Genomic DNA, 23,903 nt, shown 5'->3' with positions numbered 1-23,903 from the left:
TCTTACTTCCTTAAGAATTTCCTGAAATCATTATGCTTTATGTAGAAAGTGTGACACATTTTCTCCTTCAGTGACTTTTCTTCTCCCTGTCCTCAGCCAATGAGGCACAAATATAAGTAAGTACCATGTTGATGAGGACCCCTGTATTGAGGTGAAACTCAAAGCCAGTGATACTGACAGTGATTTAAGATTGGAAAGCAGCTATAATAGGAAAGATCTTGCTCTGATGAAACATTTTTTACCACACACCTAATTTAATTGAACTTCACAAAAAGTTTAATGATGTGGGCCCTTTTATTATCCCTATTCTAGAAATAAACCAAATTAAAGAGAAACTAAATAAATTACCCAGGGTCATTAACCAGTAAGTAGAGGAGGGAGCCTTGAATTAAAATGTATGGTACTGTAAAATTCCACATCTTGGTCACTGAGCTCCACTGTCAGTCTGGGGGAGACAATGATGACCTTAGTCCTGGTGGTGGTGGCGATGATGATGCTTTTGTTTACTATTTATTGAACTTAGAGAATATCTATGCTCTAAGTACCCTCCCTTGAATTATGGTTAACTCTTTGAGGCCATAATGTCCTGTCTTACAGATGAACAAACTTAGACACACAGAGGAAATATGCTCCACAATTACAGAGCCAGTAAGTGGAAGAACTAGATTTGAATGTAAGTGTGATGTGGTATTATGTGTATGGGATTTCCCTATCCATTGTTTTGTCTCAGCTGGCACCGTTCAATGTCAGGCACTTTCCTAGGCTTGAGAGCCCTAAAGACAGCAAGTGAGGAACTTATCATTTAATAGAGAACTTACAAATATGGGGGGAAATGATGTCGATTACATGCGACAGCGTTGTAGGAGCAGTCCACCTGAGGAGAAATAGACACGGAGTAAGAGTGGAAATGTTTCCTTTTGGGGATGGAAACACTCTGTAAATGACAGTTCTGTAAGAGAACTAGCTTGTGAGTGGCACTTGCCTTGCAGGTGTTGCACAAAGCCCATAAACACAAGTGATAACAAAGGAAGGAGTAACTGGAAGAGCATCGTGTGCAGCACAGAAGGCTGGCACTGCTGGCCAAGGAGGTTCTGAGAGGACACACTATTCAACACCTACGTGGGAGATGCCTAAGTTGCTAAGAGAGCTCGCTGTGCAGGTACAGAGACCTGAGTTTGAATCCCAGCATCCGTATACACAATAAAACCAAAACAAAATTTCCAACCCAAGCAACAACAACAAAAACAAATGAAAAAATGACCCAGGCAAGGCTGCCTGCACCTGTCACGCCGGTGGTGCTGTGTGGAGTAGAGAAGTATGGATTGCTGGGGATGGTGGACCACCAGCTTACTTTTAGATCCAGTGAGAGACCTGGTCTTTAAGAAATAAGATGACAAATGATACAGCAGGTTATTGTATTCTTCTTCTGGCTTCTACATCTGGCACATATACCCTACACACATATATCACACATATACTCAAAGACACTAAATAAAATAAAAAAAAATAGACAGTATGTAGGTTAGGAAAGGTCTCATGTGGTTAAGGAATCTCTAACATTCCTGCAAGAGGCTAGAGAGATGGCTCAGAGGTTCAGAGTGATTGCTGCTCTTCCAGAGGCCCAGAGTTCGGTTCCTACAACTCATGTTGGGCAGTTCAAACCTGCCTGTAACTGCAGCTCCAGCAGATCGGCTACTCTCTTCTAGCCTTAACAGCTACATGCACGTGTGCGTAAATAATAAAAAAGTAAATAAATAAAAATAAATCTTTAAAGTCCCACAAGGCCTGGTGGTTTGTATCTGCGGTCTCAGCATCTGGGAGACTGGAATAGGCTTGATACTCAGGAGTTCAAGGCCAGCCTGAGCTATGGTGACTGATACTCTCCATGAAAATGAAGAAATAACAGCTATTAAAACATTCTTGACGGTATCCACTGTTTTGATTCCGTGCTTGTGTCTTCTGTCAGTTATGAAACGGCATTTCTGGTGTCTCTGGGTGCACTGCATATTACCAGTGACAACAAAAAGGGTCTTCCTCTGAGGGTACTTCCTCGTAGCTGCTTTGCGAGTTACGAATGCAAAAATCCAGAGCTCAGTCCAACTGGCACTTAGGAGGCTCTGCTGACCTGGATTTCAAGCAGGCCTTGACCCGAGGCAGTAAAAGCCTTTCTGAGGAGATTGCTGCGTGTGAGCTGCTGAAAAGGCGTTGCGGTGTCACTCTCCGCCTCACTACAGTCCAGCTACTTCCCAAATGGCTTTCTTTCGTCGTTAGTTTCTGACTGAATATTCAGACCCTACAGACAAAGCAGAAACCTGCAATTTGTGATTGAAATGCACGGTTAGAGCTTTAGCCTGAAGATGTCATGGCTCTTGTTGTTAGGATATGCATAACATAAAAGGTAATTAAATTTCCCAGTTGTGGATGCTGCTTTTGGCTCATTGCTGGTAGAGGAGCTGCCTGGGCAATGTGGCCCCTCCTCCGTCCAAGGGACGTTTGTGAGACTTCCGTAGTTTTCAACACCCTGTGGGAACTTGGAGAGACAGGATAGTGTGTGTGTGTGTGTGTGTGTGTGTGTGTGTGTGTGTGTGTGTGTGTGTGTTGGGGGGTCGGGGGGCATAACCTCTGTGTTAATGTTTTAGTTTGATGCTATTGGCTCACTTCAGTGAGTAGAGCTCAGTAATGAGTTGCTATGATTCTGATTTTGCAGGCTGTAGTCCTTTGGTTCCTTGGTGGCCAAGAACAATACAATAAATTAGAAGGAAGCATCGTTATAACTAGATTGAAGAGCAGCAACAGACGCCAGCAAAACAAATATTTGGCTCTCAGCTCTTGCGTGCTTCTGCTGTATTATTATTGATAAGTACTCTATTCTATCGATTTTAGTTTTATCGTACATTAGTGTGCTGGGTTCTCTAGATGAAGTAAAATGTGAATGAATGTATGCATGTGGGTGTGAGTTGTGAATGACAAAACACCTATTCCTTTAGTGTATCCGCAAGATCAATAGAGTCTTAGCAGAGTTGCTATCGCATTCTAGGATAATAATCAGATAGTAGTTGGTGCCTTGGTTGGCAATGGGATATTTTGGAAAGAGCCAAGTTTATAAAACGAATCCTTTATCATTCTGCTTGAAACCATGGCCCAGAGTTGCCAAGAGAGACAGAAACTATTATTGAGCCACAGTCCTCCCACAGAGAGCTCACTACAACAACATGCAGTGCACTCAAAGACACCAATCTTCTCATTTTATAATGGGTAAAGGATGCCAACAGAGACAACGCAGGAGATGCCATGTGAGATTCTTTCATGGTTTATTATTATTATTTTTTTTGAGAGACAATGTTGTGGAGTACCCTTTCGAGTATCTTCTATTAGTTTGCTTCTCTGTTGCTGTGGTAAGCACCATGACCAAAAGTAACTTGGGGACGAAAGGGTTTATTTTATCTTACAGGTCCATCATGGAGGAAAGCCAGGGCAGGAGATCAGAGCAAAAAAAAAAACTGAGGCAGGAGCTGATGCAGAGGTCATGGAGGAGTGCTGCTTACTGCCTTTTGCTCCATGACTTGCTCAGCCCGCTTTCTTATATACCCAGGGTCACCTGCCCACAGGTTGCAACACCCACAGTGGCTGGGCCCTCTGACAACAATCGTTAATCAGGAAAATGTCCCACATACTTCCATAGAGGCCAATGTGATGGAGGCATTTTCATGACTGAAGTTCTGTGTTCTCTGATCGCCCCAGCTTGTAAGAAACTGACAACCAGCACACCTCTGTGTCTGGTACACGGGTAATAGTGCTCAACCACAGAGGGTATCAAGAATCTATTAGTTCAATTAGCTCGTTCTGAAAGCATTTCCTATCCCATGTGAAACAGAGTAGTCAATGAATAGCCACACCTGTTCTCATTATCATTTTGACAAAGCCTACAATCCATGGGCGGCTATTAGCAGTATTTCATTTCTTTCTGGACCCAGGGGAAACTACTATAAAGTTTAAGCCATCTTTGGATCATTAATTTGTATCTGAGATCTGACTCATCTTATTCATCTCACTGTGAGCTTGGTATATGAGCATTGCATCTCAAATCATTTCCATTCTTTGTTTTCTGTCAAGCAATGTGACTTCATAAGTCTAGCATAAAGATGATTCTCCTACTCACAAATGAGGGTTGGCAATTTTAAGGAATTCTGTGAGGGATTTTTAGGATAACTTTCTGCCAACTTATTTGAGCCTGTTGACCTTTTGTTTCAAAAGTAATCCACATTTAATAAAAGGAAAAGGAGAAGGAAATTTAGCAAGTAAAAGGAAAACTTAAATGTGACATTATCTCACTAGATGTAATTTTTGTTATTAGTTTAATAGAGTTTTATGGTTAATATTTTCAAATATGAATTTGCTTGAATTGGGCATATGTGCTTAGCAATTAACTATAAGAACATGAAAGTCCTGTGACACAAACTTTATTTAGAATTTGAAAGAATGCAAATAGTATCTTAAAATTGTACTTCAATTCAGAATTCTCTTTGTAGGCTCATTTTTAGACAATTCAGAAAAGAGCACAGGAAATCTTTTGTGTATTGCCTTTCAAAAATGGAATAACCAACTTGCCTATTTTATCTTCTTTTCACCACAAGCAACAAATCACAAATCATCACTCCTCTACCTAATGCTTCCTAGCTAAATTACCCTGAAAATGTCCAAAGGGAAAGACTCAAAGAATGACTTAAAAGAGGCGAGGATATCTGAGTCAAATGTGTTTTCTAAGACGATTCACAGAACATGTCTTTTGTAAATTCTTGAATGTCATTTGGAATGTGTTTTGTCTCCTCACTGTTCACTAGTCTTACCCCTGCACTGTCAGGAACGCCTCGTAATTACTATTGACATGCCTGGTCTTATAGCTTACCATTTTCTCTCTGATACACTAGATATGGGAAGCAAATGGGCTAGAATGATCGAATGTAATGGTTGAAGAAATACATTTTAGGAAGTAGGGATACATTATACAGCCAAGGGTAGTCACAGGCTGTTTTGTATTTACAGCAATCTGTGGCTATGAACTGGCCAGTAACTCACGAAGATCGTCTCTCGAGTAAAACAGCGATGCTATTCTCTTTCCTAAAATGTAAAAACCCATCAAGAGTAAACCAAACTTAAATTACCTATACCTATATACACGCCATTAGAGCATCAGCCTAAGAAAGAGATGGTTATACTTACAGTTTGACTCTACTCTGAAATTTAGGCTGGATAAAATACAATTAACTCCTTCACAATTCCCCCCGCCTTTTTTTTTTTTTTTGCACTATTTCTTCAAATGAATCTACTCTCCAGAAGCAGTAAGGTAGGACACTTTCCCTCCTATTTATCCTTTGCATATGGTTATAGGATTGTGGAGATGGTGAACATTAATTGCCTGTCATCCTGGTTTAACTCCAATCAAAGGATGATAGAGGATGACGTTAGGAAAAGGCTCCTCCTTGAAGTGGGCAACGGTGCTGTGCATTGGCCTGCTTATCTCGTCATGTCCGAGTACAATTGCACTGGACAAGTTACACAGGCAAACACGACGTTATTTGTGACTGTTACCATAGGGGTCAAGACTGTCCCACAAGGGGAGAGGGACTGAGTTCAGCGATACCAAAGACACGTTTTTAAGTACCACAGAGAGCTAATAAAGGCCGTGAGAGGAGGGGAAGAGAGCCTGCCTGGTACGGCTTAGTGCCGTTAGCTTCCTACTTTCGGAGACTGGGAGGCGGGGGAGCTGACTTGCTCCATGATGACTTCTCAAAGAAATGACTCAAGGGCCTCGAGAAACATTCTTAGGTTGTGAAACTGGTCTATTCTGGGGGGAAGACTTCATCTTAAAGGAAACAAATGTACAACTGTAAATTTCCTTTAGAAGGGAGATAATGGAATTCAGTTAGAAGAAAGCCTGATGAAATTTAAGTCAGCTGAGATGAAGTATTAAGGCCATCTTGGACAGGTAATTTAGGCCGATATTCAGGAAGACTACTGTGACATAAGTAAACTTTCTCTTCATCTCCCCAGAACTTATTTGATTCTATAAATGAGATTTTTTTCAAATGAGGTAGAATGACTGGATTTATACATATATACACATATGTGTGTGTGTGTATATATATATAATATATATATATATAATATATATAATATATATATATATAATGTGTGTATGTTGTATACATAGAAATACGTGCACTTCTCCATTATACAGATGGGATAAGTTATGCCTGGTATCTATACATGTACACACACACACACACACACACACACACACACACACACACACAGTGTTTTATCGATGTGACACACATAGAAAAATGCACCACTCTCTACTTCTTCCTTCGTTTGCTCATGAGGGAGTATGCCTAGAGTTAGCAATCTCTCTTAGGAAGAGGGCTTTTTTGTCCTGTTAAGACAGTATCTCCTATGTTAATGGAATGCTAATTTTATCAACAAATTAGTTTAAAACTGAAAAACTTTAATTTTTCCTGTTTTATTATGACTACTAAACTTTAAAAAAGGATTATGATCACTAGCACCTTCTTCACAGTAACATATTTAGCACTTATTTTTATTGGCCAGAATTTTAATTGTAAAAGAAGAGGTTATGGCAATAGATGTTTTAAATTTTATCCATCAGACAACTAAACATATGCTTAGTAAGTATATTCAAGGAGAAAAAGGGATAAGCTACTTTGAGCACAAGGTGAAGAAATAATTCATTCTTATTTTGTTTGAAGAGAGAGGTATCGTGGAACACAGAGTGTTAGGCAGTCTCAGAAGGACTGTCTGTGCATTGTGTCCCTACAGAAAAGGAAAAGTGTGAACTAGTGTAGAAAGGTGACTGTGATAGTGTGACCTTGATAGGATCTGGGATCACCTAGGAGACAGGCTTCAGGCACACCTCCAAAGTATTATAGAGATTAGGTCAGCCTGTGGGCATACCTGTGAGGGATGATCTTGGGTAGGTTACCAGAGGCAGAGACCCACCATGAAGAGGGCAGTGCCACGCTCTTGGCTTGGCTTTGGGATGGAATGAAAAGAAAATCTCTGAACATCACTCTCTGCTCCTTGACTGCAGATTTCTCACTGTGGCCAGTTGCAGACTCACTGTGAACAGCTGCAGACTCCTCACTGTGACCAGCTGCAGACTCACTGTGACCAGCCGCAGACTCACTGTGACAGCTGCAGACTCACGCTGCAGACTCACTGTGAACAGCTGCAGACTCCTCACTGTGACCAGCTGCAGACTCACTGTGAACAGCTGCAGACTCCTCACTGTGAACATCTGCAGACTCCTCACTGTGACCAGCTGCAGACTCACGTGAACAGCTGCAGACTCCTCACTGTGACCAGCTGCAGACTCTCACTGTGACCAGCTGCAGACTCCTCACTGTGACCAGCTGCAGACTCCTCACTGTGAACATCTGCAGACTCCTCACTGTGAACATCTGCAGACTTACTGTGACCAGCTGCAGACTCACTGTGACCAGCTGCAGACCTCTCACTGTGAATACCTGCTGTCTCACTGTGACCAGCTGCCTTAGGCTTCTGCTACCAGGACTTCACAATGATGGACTGAATTTCAAACTATAAGACAAAATGTCCTTTCTCCTTTAAGTTGCTTTTGGCAGGGTATTTTTTTTTATCACAGTGTGTGGCCATGGCAAGAGATTGTGTCGCTCAGATGGTTCAGCAGAAAGAGAGACATTTGATTTACACTCAAGTTTGTGGGCAGGACTGGGCTGTGAGCAAATGGAGCCACAGTTTTATTTCCATTCGGAAGGGTGGTGACTTGTTGATGCCAATGTCACTGTTACTTTCTCTCTGCTGAGTTGAATAAAGCACATAAATTTACCAAATATCCTTCACATAGAGGATGGGAGAACTTCCTCCACGAGGCTGTGTCGTACATAACCAACCCTGCTCCCTATGCCACTGTCCTATAACTCTAGCTGACAACAAAATAATTGCCTTTTCTCTTTCTAAAGGCACCATTGTCCATCGTTTTCGTTGTGAAATAACACGGTTATCTCTCACTGATACATCTGAAGATGCTGTCTCATTTGACATAGGCACAAGGGCACCTCCGCTAGCTTCGTTTATCTACATTGTTTCCTCCACCTCATCACTACACACAAATGTCATGCATGACCCAAAGGAGTTTTTTACAAGATCATCACCATGGCAATGCTTGTCATATTTCTACTATTACTTCCCAACCCAGAAGCTTAGCAAACAGAGCACTTGATCTGCCAGAGAATCTCTTGGCATTCGCCTAATATTTCACATAATCGTCCTAACAGGAAACAAGGGGAGTTTTATTCAACTCCATATTGATTTTTTTTTTAAAGTGTGTGCTTGAACAGAGTTTTGTTGTTGTTGCTGCTGCTTTGGATAAAAGTACTTCAAGGGTCAGAGTACATCAGTGGATTCATCAGTGTGTTGTTAAATTTATTTCTTATTAAGTCTGTGTGGAATAAAGCTAATCAAACTGATTTATATCCCAACCATTCATGACTTGTAGCATATACTTTCTAGATTCTTTTTCTTCCCATAACTACTCACTTTTCAGGTAAAATATATACCTTTAATGTATTATTTTAGACTGTATATAGAAGTTGAGAGGATGGAACACAGGTCCACAAGGAGTTAGATCATGGTCAGTAAGACTGCATCCCACGCAGACAGACTTGAATTCGCTGGCAGCCAACTCTTGAGTTCATAGATCTGGAGGAGGGAGGTTTGTTACAGTTGTGTGCACACCATCTTGAAGAATAGCAAGAGGCTTTCCACATGCAGGTTTACATTCAGAAAATAATCCTAATGTTAATTATCTCAACTTGAGAGAATCTACATTTGGTAACAATGTTGCCAAATCTGTTCTTAAATCTTATATTTTTGCCCAGACAAACACATTAAAAAATACTGCCGTATTTCTGCCCTCTTCTCAGTGCCTTCTCAGTAATTCTAGGCCCTGTCTAGCAGGTCAGTGGTTGCTGTTTCCACAGCATCTTCTGCTATGACGTCTCCGACCTTACGATGATGCCGGGGATCCTTGCTCTTTACCCTTCTTACCTTGAAGCTGCTGCTTTCTATGATTGTATGTCATGTGCTGATGATGAAAAAACAAAACAAAACAAAACAAAACAACCTGTGTTTTCTTCAAATGGCCTAGTACAGACATCCCATGGATTTTGTAGGAATAACTGGTCTACATCATAGTTCAGTTCAAGACTTAGATAATCAGCAATTTTAACTCTAAGTCTTCAAAGACAAATGATTATAATATCGTAAGATCAGTGGATCTTAAAATGTTTAAGATCATATACATACGATGTACACAAATATATTTGTGTTCACGAGGCATGCGCACATGTCGGGGTGTGTAAATATGACATGAGGTGTATATGGAGGTCATAGGACCAGCTTGGGTATTGGTCCTTGTCTCCCAGCTTGTTTGAGACAAGGTATCATTGCTGTTTCATCCCTGCCTGTGCCAGGCTAGCGTTTTCTGTCTGCCCTCCATCTCACCGTAAGAGCACTAAGATCACAGATATATACTACCACACAGCGTTTGGGGATTTTAACTCAGAGCTCCACATTTGTATGTTAAGCACTTTACCCAATGAGACACCTCAACCCAGATATTTGTCTTTAACTGGATGTCAAGAGCATCCTGGACTATATCTGTTAATAACTACCATATTTTCCTAGAAGAGATGATTGGAAATCACTTGTTTCCTGTAGTTCTGAGCTTTTTGATAATAAACTTTGTTATATCACGATATTTGAATTGATTTTTATCCTTTATGAAAATATGATTTCACAGGAAAGAAACAGGCACTTTTTTTTTTTTTTAGTTCTAGCTAACACAGAAGGGGTAGATTGTGAGTGATGTATCATTTATAGTAAATGTTTTCTTTTTGGTATTAATTTTGCTTGATGAAAGATTATATGCACACATAAATAGAAGAATAGTTAGGTAACTATTTTAAGGAACGTAGACACTTTTAAGTAACGTGGTTTACTTTTCTTCCTTTAATTATACAAGAAATGTTCTGTGATGATTTTGAAGAGTTGAACCTTTAAAATAATCTAAAAAAATTGGAAAATCTAAAAGAAATGAACAATTTTCTTAATATATATCACGTACCAAAGTTAAATCAATATCAGATATATAATTTAAATAGACTTATCACCCCTAGTGAAATAGAAGCAATAATTAAAATTTTCCCCACCAAAAAAGTCTAGAACTAGATGGTTTTATTGCAGAACTCTATCAAACTTTCAAAGAAAAATTAATGCCAACACACCTTAAATTATTCCATAAAACAGTAACAAAGGGATGTTGCCCAATTCTATTTTCAAATTCAGTTAACCTGATACATAAATAATATAAAGACCCAACCAAGACCAATTTCCCCCTATGAACACAGATGCAAAATATCCTAATACAATGCTTTCCAACCAAATATAAGAACATATCAAAAAAATCATTCACCATGATCAAGTAGGCTTCATCTCAGAGATGCAGGGATGGTTCAACATACATAAATCAGTAAATGTAATCCACCATATAAACAGTGAAAGACAAAAGCCACATGATCATCTTACTAGATGCAAGGAAAGGCCTTTGACAAAATTCAACACTCTTTATATGATATTAGTCCTGGAAAAATTAGGGATACAATGGATATACCACAACATAATAAAGTGATTTACAGAAGCCCACAAACAACATCAACCTAAATGGAAAGAAACTTGCTGGTGGCCATGTCAGAAGAACAGCAAGTGGCACTTGAGGTTTTGGAGTTTGGTTCACCAGAATGCAAGGCACTGATGAGTAAATCTCAGATAGGCAAGGCCCAGGGGTTTGGGTCTTTGTCTTTTGCAGAATGTCTTTTGCTACTGCTGTGCCTTTACGTGTTTGCCACTGCCATTTTTCTCTGGTATCTGGCATGGTGTGAATGGGTGTTGGGGCGATCCCCACTGCTTATAATGTAGTGTGATTATCTCATGGAAATATCCCATTCTACTGGGCATTTTTTTTTTTTTACCAGTGGATTATTATGAAGATGGTTTCCTCTTAAGCTATACTGTTTAACTGAAGTAATGATTTTATAAAATAGCAGTGTTGGTTTGAAATAGAATTTTGATGATTAAGGGTTTTTAACAAATGCAGTAAGGGATAATGATAGAGGTTTAGTTTAGTGGGAAAATTAATATAGGTAAAGGTAGGATATGGGTGTTGCCCCCATCCCTGGGGTCCAAGGAAGGGTCATGCAGCTAGGACTTCTGAGTTTCTCTTGGGGAGCAATCTAGACTGTGGTTTAGATTAACGATTAAGAAAAACAACTGAATCCCAAGAGTTAGCTCAAGTTCTTTTTGGGAAATGTGTTCATGGGTATCAGTGTGCATCATAGTTAAAACAAAGCTTCAAACAATTGACTTCATGTAGCTAGAAAACAAAGAATTGGATGGTAAGTTAAGATAATTTGACAGGACTCTAAAATATGAAAAGTAAAACAAGTAATCTGTTTTTCTCCAATTATAAAAAAACACTACTAATGTAAACAGTTATGGTTGACAGTTTCCTGATCTATGAGAAGTCTAAAAGATAAATGTTTAACTGTATATGGGTTCTTGGTGATAATTTGTTTTTCTCTTGTAGTATATAAAATGTTTAATCATGTAAGGGATATAGAAAATATGCTATTTTTTTTTACTTGTATTCATGTAATCATTCCCTTAAAAAATAAAATGTAACCACATTGTAACTTTTATATTGCTTGAAGTATTTTGCTGGAGTATATAAGCTGTAAGAAAGAAAAGAAAGAAGTTAGAAGGAAGACATAAGAAAGTACTGAGAAGGAAGTCATCAGGAAAGAGATAGAAGGAAAACATCAGGGTAGAAGAACAGAAGAGAAGAAGAATAGAGTAGAACAGAAAGAATAATAAAATGAAGAACTAACTTTTAGCTCTCAGAAAAAAGTCCTCATGTGTCTGTCTGTCCAGTAGTTCATCTACTCTGCATCTCCTCGGTTTCTCTGACCTGCTGAAGGCTTGTCATTCGTCAGCACCCTAGGTGAGAATCTGACTCGTTGGAGGAGTGTGAGTGTGTGTGTGTGTGAGTGTGTGTGTGTGTGTGTGTCCCTTCTTTTACCTGCACCAGAAAATAAGGTTTTGCCCTGCTCACTGGCTCCAGAGAATTAAGTTTTACTCCTTTAGGTAGAAAAGTCAATTGTGTGATTAGTCCATTGACTCCATGGCTCCCTTCAATCCCTGAGCTGCTGAAGGTTGGTTCTTACAGCAGCAGAAACTCAAAGTAAATCCACTAAAATCAGGAACAAGACACAGTTGTCCACTCTCTCTCTCTCTATTCAATGTAGTACTTGAAATCCTAGCAATAAGACAACTGAAGGAGATCAATGGGTTACAAATAAGAAGGGAAGAAGTTGAAGTATCTTTATTTGCAGATGACATGATAGTATACAAAAATGATCATAAAATTTCTGCCAGGAAACTCTTTTTTTTTTTTTTTTTTTTTTTCGAGACAGGTTTCTCTGTGTAGCTTTGCGCCTTTCCTGAATCACTTGGTAGCCAGGCTGGCTCGAACTCACAGAGATCCACCTGGCTCTGCCTCCCGAGTGCTGGGATTAAAGGCGTGCGCCAACACCGCACGGCCAAAAGGGACTGGACTCTGCATGGGCCGGGAATCGAACCCGGGCCTCCCGCATGGCAGGCGAGAATTCTACCACTGAACCACCCATGCCATACTGCCAGGAAACTCTTACAGCCAGTAAATACTTTCAAAATTATTTGATACAAAATTAACAACAACAACAACAAAAACCCTCAGTACCCTGCCTATATGCAAGGAACAAATGGACTGAAAAAGAAATCAGAGAAACAATGCATTTTACAATAGCTTCAAAAATCATAAAATATCTTAGGATAATGTAGAATATTATTTTAAGGTTTATTACATTCATTATTGCTGTGGAACATTTGTTTAATGATGCAAAGATGTGCTGTGTTCTTTCATGTTGCATTTGTTTAACTCTGTGACTCTATGTTACTGTGCCTGTCTAAAACACCCAATAGGTCTAATAAAGCGCGGAATGGCCAATAGTGAGGCAGGAGAAAGGATAGGCAGGGCTGGCAGGCAGAGAGAATAAATAGAAGGAGAAAAGAGAGCAAGGAGCAAGAATAGTAGGGGCCAACCACCCAGCTACACAGTCAGCCAAGGAGTAAGAGTGAAAGTAAGATTTACAGAAATAGAGAAAGGTAAAAGCCCAGAGGCAAAAGATAGATGAGATGATTTAAGAAAAGCTGTCAAGGAAGAAACCAAGATAAGGCCAGGCATTTGCAAGTAAGAATAAGCCTCTGTATATTTATTTGGGAGCTTAGTGGCGGGCCCCTCAAAGAATAAAGAGTTAAAACAACAACAACAACAACAACAACAACAAAAAACAAACAAACAAAAAAAACACCAACAGCAGGGTAACTCTAACCAAGTATTAAGGGCATTGGCACAAAATTAGAAAAATTGATCAACGGACTTGAAGACCCCGAATTAAGTCCACACATGTATGGACACCTGATTTTTGACAAAGAAGCCAGAAATACACACTGGAAAAAAAAAAGCAACATCATCAAAAACTGGTGCTGGTCAAGCTGTATGGCTGTTTACAGAAGAGTGCAACTAGAGCCATACTTATCATCTTGAACAGAACTCAACCCCAAATGGATCAAGAACTTTAATATAAGAACAGATACACTGAATCTTATAGAAAAGAAAGTAGGAGATAGTCTTGAACTCATTTGCACAGGAAAGGACTTTCTGAACAGAATACCATTAGCATACACGCTAAGAACAACAATTAATAAATGAGACCCCATGAAACTTAGAAGCTTCTGTATAGCAAAGGACACCATCATTTGGACAAACAAGCAGCCTACAGAACAGGAAAAGATTTTTTTAAACCAACTACACATCTAATAGAAGGCTAATATTTAAAATACATAAAGAGTTGAAAAAACCTGGACACCAAGAAAACAAATAACTCAATTAAAAAGCAGGGTACAAAACTAAAGAGAAGTCTCAAAAAGAGGAAACACAAATGGTTGAGAAACACTTAAATGTTCAACATCCTTTGGCATCAGGGAAATGCAAATAAAAAAAAAACTACTTTAGAGTTCACACCAGTCATAATTCTCAAGATCAATAAGACAAATGACAGCTCATGCTGGTGTAAGGGGAACACTCATCCATTGCTGAATGGAGTGCAAACCTGTACAGCTACTATGGAAATCAGTGTGTTGGTTCACCAGGAAGCTAGGAATAGATTCATCTCAAGATACAGCTATACGCTTCTGGCCATATGATCCAAAGACTACATCCTACTACACAGAGGCACTTGCGCAACCATGTTCATTGCTATTCTATTCATAATAGCAAGAAATTGGAAACAGCCTAGATGTCCATCAGTGGAAGAACATGTAAAGAAGTGTGATTCATTTATTTACAAAACAGAACGATACTGAACTGTTAAAAAACTGAATTCATGAAATTTGAAGTTAAATGGATGGAGATAGAAAAAGTTCACTGAGTGAAGTAATTTAGACACAGAAAGACAAATATGGTATATATTCTATTAGTGGATGCTAGCTGTTAAGTCTTTGATAAGCAGGTTATAATCCATATAACCACAGAAGTTAGGTATAGAGTTAGAGACTGGGGATGGATTGGATTACCCTAGGAAGGGGAAATAGAATAGATAGTTACATATGGACGGGGCAGGGTCTGGATCGGGAAGATCAAATGGGGAGTGGGAGAGACTAGGAAGATGAAGGAAGGAATATGGGAAGGGAGAGCTGAAACAAAGGGCCATTTGAGGGATAATAGGAAAACCCAATAGAGTAGAAGCTTCCTAAAATAAATACATATGTAAAAGTGATGTAAATAAAATTGTCAAATAATGAAGGAGATGGAGCCCCCTCTCTCATCACTGATAGATGTGATTGCTAACGTTACACTTAAACCTTATACCTACTATGCTTGAGAGACCAAAATAAGCAAAATAGCCTCTAATATGTAGGTCCCTAGCTTGTACAGGCTGCACCCTAGCATCCCACTTCCCTTTTATTCCAGATGTTGAAGACTACTCTTAAATTGACAGATCTTGTAAAATTTGCTGTAAAATAGCAAGATGATAGGTCAAAAGACTAGCTGCTATTTCTGCTTTTGTAATCAAACTTGCTTAGTCTGCTCAATGGCTAGGACAACTACAATATATGTTAAAATTAGAACCTGCCTACATGAAGAGATAATACGTATAATCTTGTGGTTTTTTAACTTTATAAACCTTGGGCTGATATGGCTGGATACTGCATCTTGGGAACTCTCTCATTTGCAGTCCTGATGCCATGGGTATCTGGCACTAGTATTTAATAAAGCCTCTTATTACTAAAATTTATTTATGGTCATGATGAATCTCTGAATGACCCCAGATCCACAACACAGAAGCCTACAGTTCTAGGAATGGGTTTCCTCTAATTGATTTGTTGGATGAAGGGGCTCCTTGGGAACCCCCAAACATACTAGGCTTTGGTTTCTTTCTACAAACTGAAAGTAGGGCTCTGTTGCTGGACACAATACCTACACAACTCATTGAACATGAAGAAGTCGTGCTGGTACCTACCTTGAGCCTTCATTCCGACTGAGGCTACAAACTCTTCGTTCTACAATGGTGACCTGCTTTCAAGATGCACTAGTCCAATAGTGGCACAATGCTTGTGGGAGTAGCCAACCAGTATCTGACCATATTTAAGTCCCACTCTATTATATGGGTCCCATCCTTGACAATGTTCAGATGGCCAAAAACCTGAGATTAGATAAGCCAGGTTCCTTGAGGGAAACTAAATACTAGTGTTCCGCAAAAGGAATGTTGAAACAAAATAATGGCTAAACTCATAGAACAGTGTCTTGCTCAACCATCATCAGAGAAACTTTGTCCAGTAGTAGATGGGAATAAATGCAGTGATCCACAGTTGGACAATGTGCAGAGTCCTTGGAACGCTAGGCACTAAATGGGATGTCTCCATCAAACCCCCCTTCTCCTACAGCTCAGGAAACCCTGTGGAAGAGAAGGGGAGACAGAGGCAGAGAAAATGGAGAAGACTAAGAAAACAAGGCCTTCAAAATATGGGGGATCGATGCACGTGTCACAGAGACTGAGGCAGCATGGGCAGGGCCTGCACAGCGCTGGGCCTGATGGAGTCCCAGTGCTGAGATTAGAAGTGGACACATGTCCACAACCCTAACCCAGAAGCTATTTCAAAATTGATAACCATTCGCTAATGAAGAATAAGTTTTCTCTCTCACTGGGAGTACAAACCACTCTTAAGGCCAGGCCCCAGGCCCAGCAGTATACGGACAACATAAAATGAACCCAAAGGTATTTTTGACTTTTTTTGTTTGTTTGTTTTGTCTCCTGATACTTTTTCTTGGCGTATTTTTCCTCTTTCTTTCCTTCTAGTTTTTTTTCCTTTTATATTATGATTTCTGATTTTGTGTTTTAGGGGATTTTTATGTATGCCAATGCGTGTGTCTCTACATCCTTGTGTGTTTCTGGTGCTTTTCATCTGCCTCTTTATTTTTCAATTTGTTTGTTTTTTGTCCTATTTAGGCTTGTTTTTTATCTTCATTTCTTTCTTTCTTTCTTTCTTTCTTTCTTTCTTCTTCTTTCTTTCTTCCTTCCTTCCTTCCTTCCTTCTTTCTTTCTTTCTTTCCTTCCTTCCTTCCTTCCTTCTTTCCTTCCTTCCTTTCTTCCTTTTTACGACTTTTACAATGAGAGAGAACAAGAAAGGATATGGATTGGTATGGGTGTGGAGGATCTAGAAAGAGATGGGGAGGTAAAAACATAATCAGACTATATTGTATAAGAAATCTATTTTCAATAAAAAAGATGAAAAACAAAAAAAATAAATATAAATAAACCTCTCTTAAGGGAGTACTTATGAGAAGCTTGTGAGGACTCTAGACTGAGTTCTACTACTCTTTTCTTGTATTACTCTTACATTATTATTTATTATGTAATTATGTTATCTATTATATTATATTATTACTCTTACATTACTCTTTTCTCTATTACTTGTTTAATACCCATGTTTAAATTTACAATGAAACGTTTTCTTAACTCACTCAAACTTTTCTTTATGGAAAATAAAGGTCAACTAAAATAAGACTCAATATCCTTTTACTAACTTATTTTCTTCTATTGCCTTTGGTCCAGTTACTCCAAATGGTATATGTATATTTACGTAGAAATTGTTCAAGTTTGGGTCTATAGCCAAGTGCTTAACCTCTGAGAATATGTAAAAAAGGTGTCAGAACCATGTTTATGTATCTTAAAAGACTTTAAAATATTGTCATGACCCCATAATTTTTCCCAGTCTACTTTTTAATATGTGTTTTCTCATAGCAATGAGCCTAAAAATCTCAGAATTGCAGGAGATGTAGTCATGGAATTCAGCAAGGAAAGTCAGACTTTGAAGACGTGGATTTGGTAGAAGTACCATGAAAGAAAACACAGGAGAACTGGATTCACGAATCTCCCTAGCAGTCAGACGGACAAACATATGTGTGGGCAAGAGTGATGGAGGCATTGAATTGTTCTCAGACTAAGTGTTTGATGACGTAAACAGTAGATATTGTTCTTTGCTTCTGTCTATCAGGGAGACTTACAAACAGCAAAGGGAACATTATGACCTATATATGGAACAGTTCCAAAAAGCCTTTTCATGCACACAGGAATGAAACATCTATGCAAGCAGGTGGAGGCATTCATCAGTAAAAGACAGTTTTCAGTAATTTGGCCTGAATTCATAGCCAAAGGCTGAGGAAGACAGCATCATTCCAAACATGCCGCAGCCCCATTAGAATGTGAGGAAGTTCTCCATTGCAAATTCAGCAGCCCACGAGATAAAGAAGTGTTTAGATCCCTGAACTCAGTTTAGGCTAACTTGCATTTAGGGACAGAGAAAGGACTGTTAGTCTTATGAGGATTACCAGAGGAGCACCAAAGTAGCTCTAGCTGGAGTTGAAATTGAATTCCAGATCTTTTCATTATCTCCTGAATAGTAATAGAGGATTCCTAGGAACTGATAATAAATTCATACTTGGAATTATGGGAGCAGAGTTTATCTTGAGTCACTTCTTTAGACTTAATGGATGTTGGTTTTCTTATCACATTGATAGACCTGGAATTCTATAAAATGTTTTTCTACTATGGCATATCTTGTCTTTCAGTATCATTGCTCTCCGCTTTTATTAGGCTGAGTTACAGACCCTTTAATGCTCTCCTCTCTGCTTTGATGAAATCTTGTGTCTCATTAAATCTTTCTTTTTCTATTTTACCACTTTTTGAGGTGTAGTAAAGCTGTGAAGCTGGTTTATTATTAGTGTGCATGCAAGGAAGAAAATGCATCAGATAATGCCAAGGCTTGGAGGTATAAACTACTTCCTTACTGTGTGTTGTTTCAGAAATTTTAGTTTGCTTGAGTTATTGTGTCTCTAAGTCCAAGCGTTGACCATTTCTGATTCTTGTTCTGAGACCATGGTCCATTGTGTGGAGGATAGCAGTTAAAAGACTGGTGCTCTCCAGTTTTGCATGCTTTAAACATGATTTATGTCCCCTAGCAGTTTGTGTGAGTTACTTTGAAGACTGAGATTAGTCTTGCTCATATTTATTTCCTCCAAATGAGTGCATGTACCTACTTAGCTAAGAATTTAATATTTATTTATTAAACTGATGAAAAGCTTAGTAACTTGAAGGTTAAAGAAGTTGCATCAGAAAGAGTCTTTGGAGATCAGAAATTCCAGCATCCTTCTGTGAAAGACAGACAGACAGACACACATATACACATAGACCCAGGCCAACACAGACACATACACACAGATACACACACACAGACACACAAACACAGACACACACACACACACAGACCCCCCCACAGACACCCACACACACAGGTGCACACACAGACAGACACCCACATATAGAGATACACAGGGATACACACATTGGCACACACAGACACACACACAGATACTCACACAAAGACACATACAGACACCCACAGAGAGACACACACAGACACATACTCCTTTCACCTAGATTTATTTTGTGTATGGCCTTGATGATTTGTCTTTAAACCTCCTATATGTTTTAGGCACACTGCTAAACTCTAACCTCTATAGGATGATGAAGACCACGTGTCTGACTTTGAAGGATGTTTGGATATTTCTGAATGTGTAATCTCTGCCAGAGTTTACTAGTCCAGGGTTTCTATATGCATGTTAAAATGTCTTTAGTTTATAATAGAAGATGTCTTAATCTCCTATTTTTCATGAGGAGTGAGGTGTAACATTGTTAAATATTTCTGAAAAGTCAGTTAAGAATATTGCTTAAGGACTTTTCTGCATCCAGATGTGGTAAGCCCTGCTGATTCCACAGAAATAGTGCCTATGCTCCAAACACTGTGATTTTGTTACGGAATAAATTAAAATTTATTTCAACTCCTACTACCCATTATTGACAGAATTTGTGTGGGTGGTAACAGTCTTCACTTTTAAGCTGAATACCAGATAAGTCTGTGTCAGCTTGTCATGCTTTAGACACATGTCTAAATAGCTTGGTTACATTTTAGAGGAACTGAGTCCATGTATCCTTTTGCCAAAGAGAATTGGATAGAAATAAGTTTGTTTTGTAATGATGATATTATTCATATGTTTGTTCAGCACGCATTTGTAAAGTGGTTAATATAACAGACACCACAGAAAAACTCAAGTTATAATAATATAACCTTCAATAGGACCTTACAGTTTATTAGAGGATGCAATCACTAAAATAAAGTGATGACACTTTCCACCGGAAAAGCAAAGAGAAAGGGAAGAGTCACATGTGATAAAAATGAAACATCTTTGTAAGAATATAATTTTGTAAGAAGATAATTCACAGAGAGGTTAAAAGCTGGTAGTTAGAATGAGAATGACGCCCATGTATTGCTAGAATACACGGCCACTTCACATAGTTAAAAGGGAGGTTTATTTTGTGGGGTAACTTACAAGTGAAGGGATAGGCTACAGGGTCTGGGAAAGGTGTAGCAGTCTGGCAGTGTTCTCTGGAGAACTCTGCTCGGTCTACCTCCAGTGTCCAGGGTCCAGGAACCAAGTGAGCCAGCCCATCTGGATCTCGGGTTTTCAGGGGTCCTGTCTTGGCTCTGCCTTGTAGGTGTGACAGTTACCGAAGCCTCAGTGGGGGTGGTACTTCCAGGTCAAAGCTGGAACTGCTACCCACTACACCCATGGGTTAATATGTCTGAACAATGGGTCCCTAGTTGTGAAACTGTTTGGGAAGGATTAGGAGATCATTGTGTGTCAAGATGTTTCCTGGGGAGACACAAAACACATGTCTACTTACCTCAGATAGGGAGCCTGTATCAGACTATAGTAGCGATAACACTGTTATGCCCAGGTCACAAGACCCCCAAGCAAGACCACCACAGAGCCGACATCTGATGCAAGCACACACAGAGGGTTTTTTTGTTTTTGTTTTTTTTTTTTTTTTTATAACAAAGCAAGCCAGGTCTGTATTCCAAACACTCCACATAGTGGGTGGAGGAGGACAGCCCTAGCACCCACTTTAAGGGGTTTATATAGGAAAGGTTTACATGCAGAGAGTTACATATCTTGGGACTGGATGAGGGAGTTAGGGGTGAGGCAGTTCTTTGAAGTTACTGGCTGAACTATGAGCATGATGTTACTGACGGCTAACAGGATTCAGGGTATCTACAGAAGCATAAGTTTTTTACTCCCTATGTCCTGCTTTTGCTGAACCCAGGATATACATATTCAGATTTATTGTTCCAGTCCTATTTTCCCATAAGTTCAATTTCTGGCCAGTTGAGTCCATTACTCCCCATATCCTGTTTTACCAAGTCCAGGTTATATAGATTTATTGTTCCAGCCTTATCTTCCCATGAGTTCAACTTCTGGTCAGGTCTAAAACTGCTGGTCAGCAAATACCTTTGGAGGGGGGGTGTCTCTCAAGATGGCTACTGATTTTTCCTTTTCAATCACCAAGATCCAACTTGATGAACCAATGAGTTTTATTGGGGTTACTTACAGAAATATGGGTGAGGGGTTACTTCCAATAGCTGAAAGGATTCAAAGACAGCTACATCCCCAAATCCTAACCCATACCAGGTGATAGCTCACAAAAGCTGGGAACCTGGAGCACACTGCACAGCCTGCAGGTAGCTCAAGATTGGAAAGAGTTCTTTTCACGTGGCTCTGAGGTAAGCCTCTTCAAGGCAGCTGGCCTGGTCCCAAGAGTCTTCTTTGCAGCTGGACTTGTTTACTTTCTCATGAAGGAGCCCAGAAAATCTGATTAGTTTCAGGGACTTCCTGAAGCTATTTCTAGTTATCTTCCAGTTGAAGGAGATTCCCTGCAGGAAAAAAAAATGTTTCAATCTCAGAGGAAATGTTTACATAACAAAGGTGTGGCCTTGTTGGAGGAGATGGAGGTTTCAAAAGCTCACCCTATCCCCACTGTGTCTATGTTTGCCTCCTGCTTGGTGACTGAGATCTCAGCTCTCAGCTGTTCCTGCCACCATGCCTTTACTCCACCATCATGAGCTCAAACCCTTTGAAACCATAAACCCAATTAAACACTTCCTTTGGTAACAGCGTTTTTAATCAAAGCAATAGAAAAGTAACCAAAACAAGTGCTTAAATGAAAAATACGAATTTCCTGAGAGGTTGGGGGAAGTGTCGAGGGCAGGGAACTAGAACTGGACAGATGTGGAATTGCGTGACAAGGAAAGCTAAGGCTGGATGGGCATGTTGGAAAACTTGTTGCTAGTCTGAGGTGAATAATAACACACTTTGGATTGAGTAACAAAAAGTCAAGTGAAATCAATCTGCAGGGAATTAACAAGGTCATATTAACGATCCTCAGGTGGTTGGATGGTGAGCAATGTTACTTGTTGTCATAAGGCGGGGTCTATATAAGGCAACAAAAATGCAAAGGAAGAATGGGAAATCTTGTGACAGGATTCAGTAGTTGATTGTGATGACCTTGAAAGATAAGAAAAAGGTGTGCTTAGGGCAACAGCAGCAGCGTTTACTTTTAAGAATGTAGAAATGAGAATGAAGAACAGACACATATTTTTGTGTGGCTTTATTAATTGGCTTTGGAACTGTTAAAATGGATGAGTTGGTGCTGGCTAAGTAGAGCTGAGAGAACTCAGAATGCTCACCTATATGAAAATGAGAGTGACTGGGGTTCAAAACAGAGAGGCTTTCACACATGTGCAGAGGAGCCACGGTTCACACGTGAGCAGAGGAGCCAGGCTTCACTCATGAGCAGGAGCCAGGGTTCATACATATGCAAGATGGTCCAGGATGAATGAGGACAAGAAACAAACATTTGGTATTGGTGATATTATTAAGGCCACTCCACGTAGTTAAAAGGAGACTTACTTAATGGCTCAACTTACAAATGAAGGAATAGGTAGGTTGAGGGTTCTGGGAAAGACGCAGCAGTAGTCCGGTGATGTTCTCTGGAGAACTCTCCTCCGTTCACCTCTAGCGTCCGGACTCCCAGCAGCAAGAGAGCGCAGCAGGTCCCAATCTCAGGTCTTCAGGCCCTCCCTTGGCCCCGCCTTGTGGGCATGATAGTTACCAAAACCTCAATGGGGGTTGGAACTTCCAGACTAAAGCTGGAATGACTACCCACTACAATTTGGAAAGGTAGAAAGAGGATCAAATAATCACCTGAAAAAGGATCAAATAATTACCTGAAATTCATTAAGTAAAATAATTCAAAGAGACAGGAAGATAGCAGTAGAGTTAAATAGATGAATATGACCTATTATGGTTTTCAGTCTAGGAGTCATCAGGAATATCCGTGATGCAATTTCATTGAATTAGAAGGAGTGTGAGATAAAAAGAGTTGGAGAATAGATGAAATGGAGAAGGTAGACACAGTACCTAAACCTTCAAGAAGAGTTTCAGTGGAAGATGGCAGGAGGAGGCAAGAAATAAATTGAAGGAAAATCTGGAGTGAGGGGAGTGCTTTATTTCTTCTCGTACAGTAGAAAATTGAGCTTATTTCTCAGTAGGAAAAAATTCAGCAGATGTCAGAAGCATATCAATCTATTGTTCATCACAGAGAGGAGGACCGACCATCTCCTGGAAATCTTTTTTGACAGTTATCTTCCAGTATTCAAACAATGTTTCTTTTCAGTCAAATTTTTTTAGTAGTATGAAGAAAAAATTCTCTTATGCTAATGTTTGGTATGCTAAGCAATTATTCTCTGGGGTGTGGGAGGGAGCTCATTCACTGGTCTGTACTATGAAGTAAAGAATCTTGAAGACACATGGAAACTAAGTATAGAATAAGCCTACAAAGGGAGACAATGGCTACTGTGGCTTGGGAAGGCTGCAGAAACTGGAACTCAAGAAGACATTAACAATAATAAATTAAGATGTATTTATATTCTTGGCCGGGCGGTGGTGGCACTTGGGAGGCAGAGCCAGGTGGATCTCTGTGAGTTAGAGGCCAGCCTGGACTACAGAATGAGTTCCAGGAAAGGCGCAAAGCTACACAGAGAAACCCTGTCTCAAAAAAACCAAAAAAAAAAAAAAAAAAAAAAAAGAAAAAGAAAAAAAGATATATTTATATTCTTATATATATATATATATATATACACACAACACACACACATATTCTAATAGAATAATACTTCTTTCATCCAATCAGCATGCAATACAAGTAAATTGCATCTAATCAACAACATAAGAG

The 23,903-nt window shown here is 39.5% G+C and overlaps 1 non-coding gene across 1 annotated transcript; it reads right to left on the bottom strand.

The window, feature by feature from the left end:
* Positions 1-12,731: 12,731 nt before the first annotated feature.
* Trnag-gcc lies at positions 12,732-12,802 on the bottom strand. The gene has a single exon. It is a non-coding gene; the product is annotated as a tRNA-Gly (tRNA).
* Positions 12,803-23,903: the final 11,101 nt, after the last annotated feature.

This window comes from Peromyscus leucopus, chromosome 8a, assembly GCF_004664715.2.
Source record: "Peromyscus leucopus breed LL Stock chromosome 8a, UCI_PerLeu_2.1, whole genome shotgun sequence".
Taxonomy (NCBI): Eukaryota; Metazoa; Chordata; class Mammalia; order Rodentia; family Cricetidae; genus Peromyscus; species Peromyscus leucopus.
The sequence above is the reverse complement of the archived record's forward strand: the minus strand, read 5'-3'. Positions and strand labels throughout refer to the sequence as shown.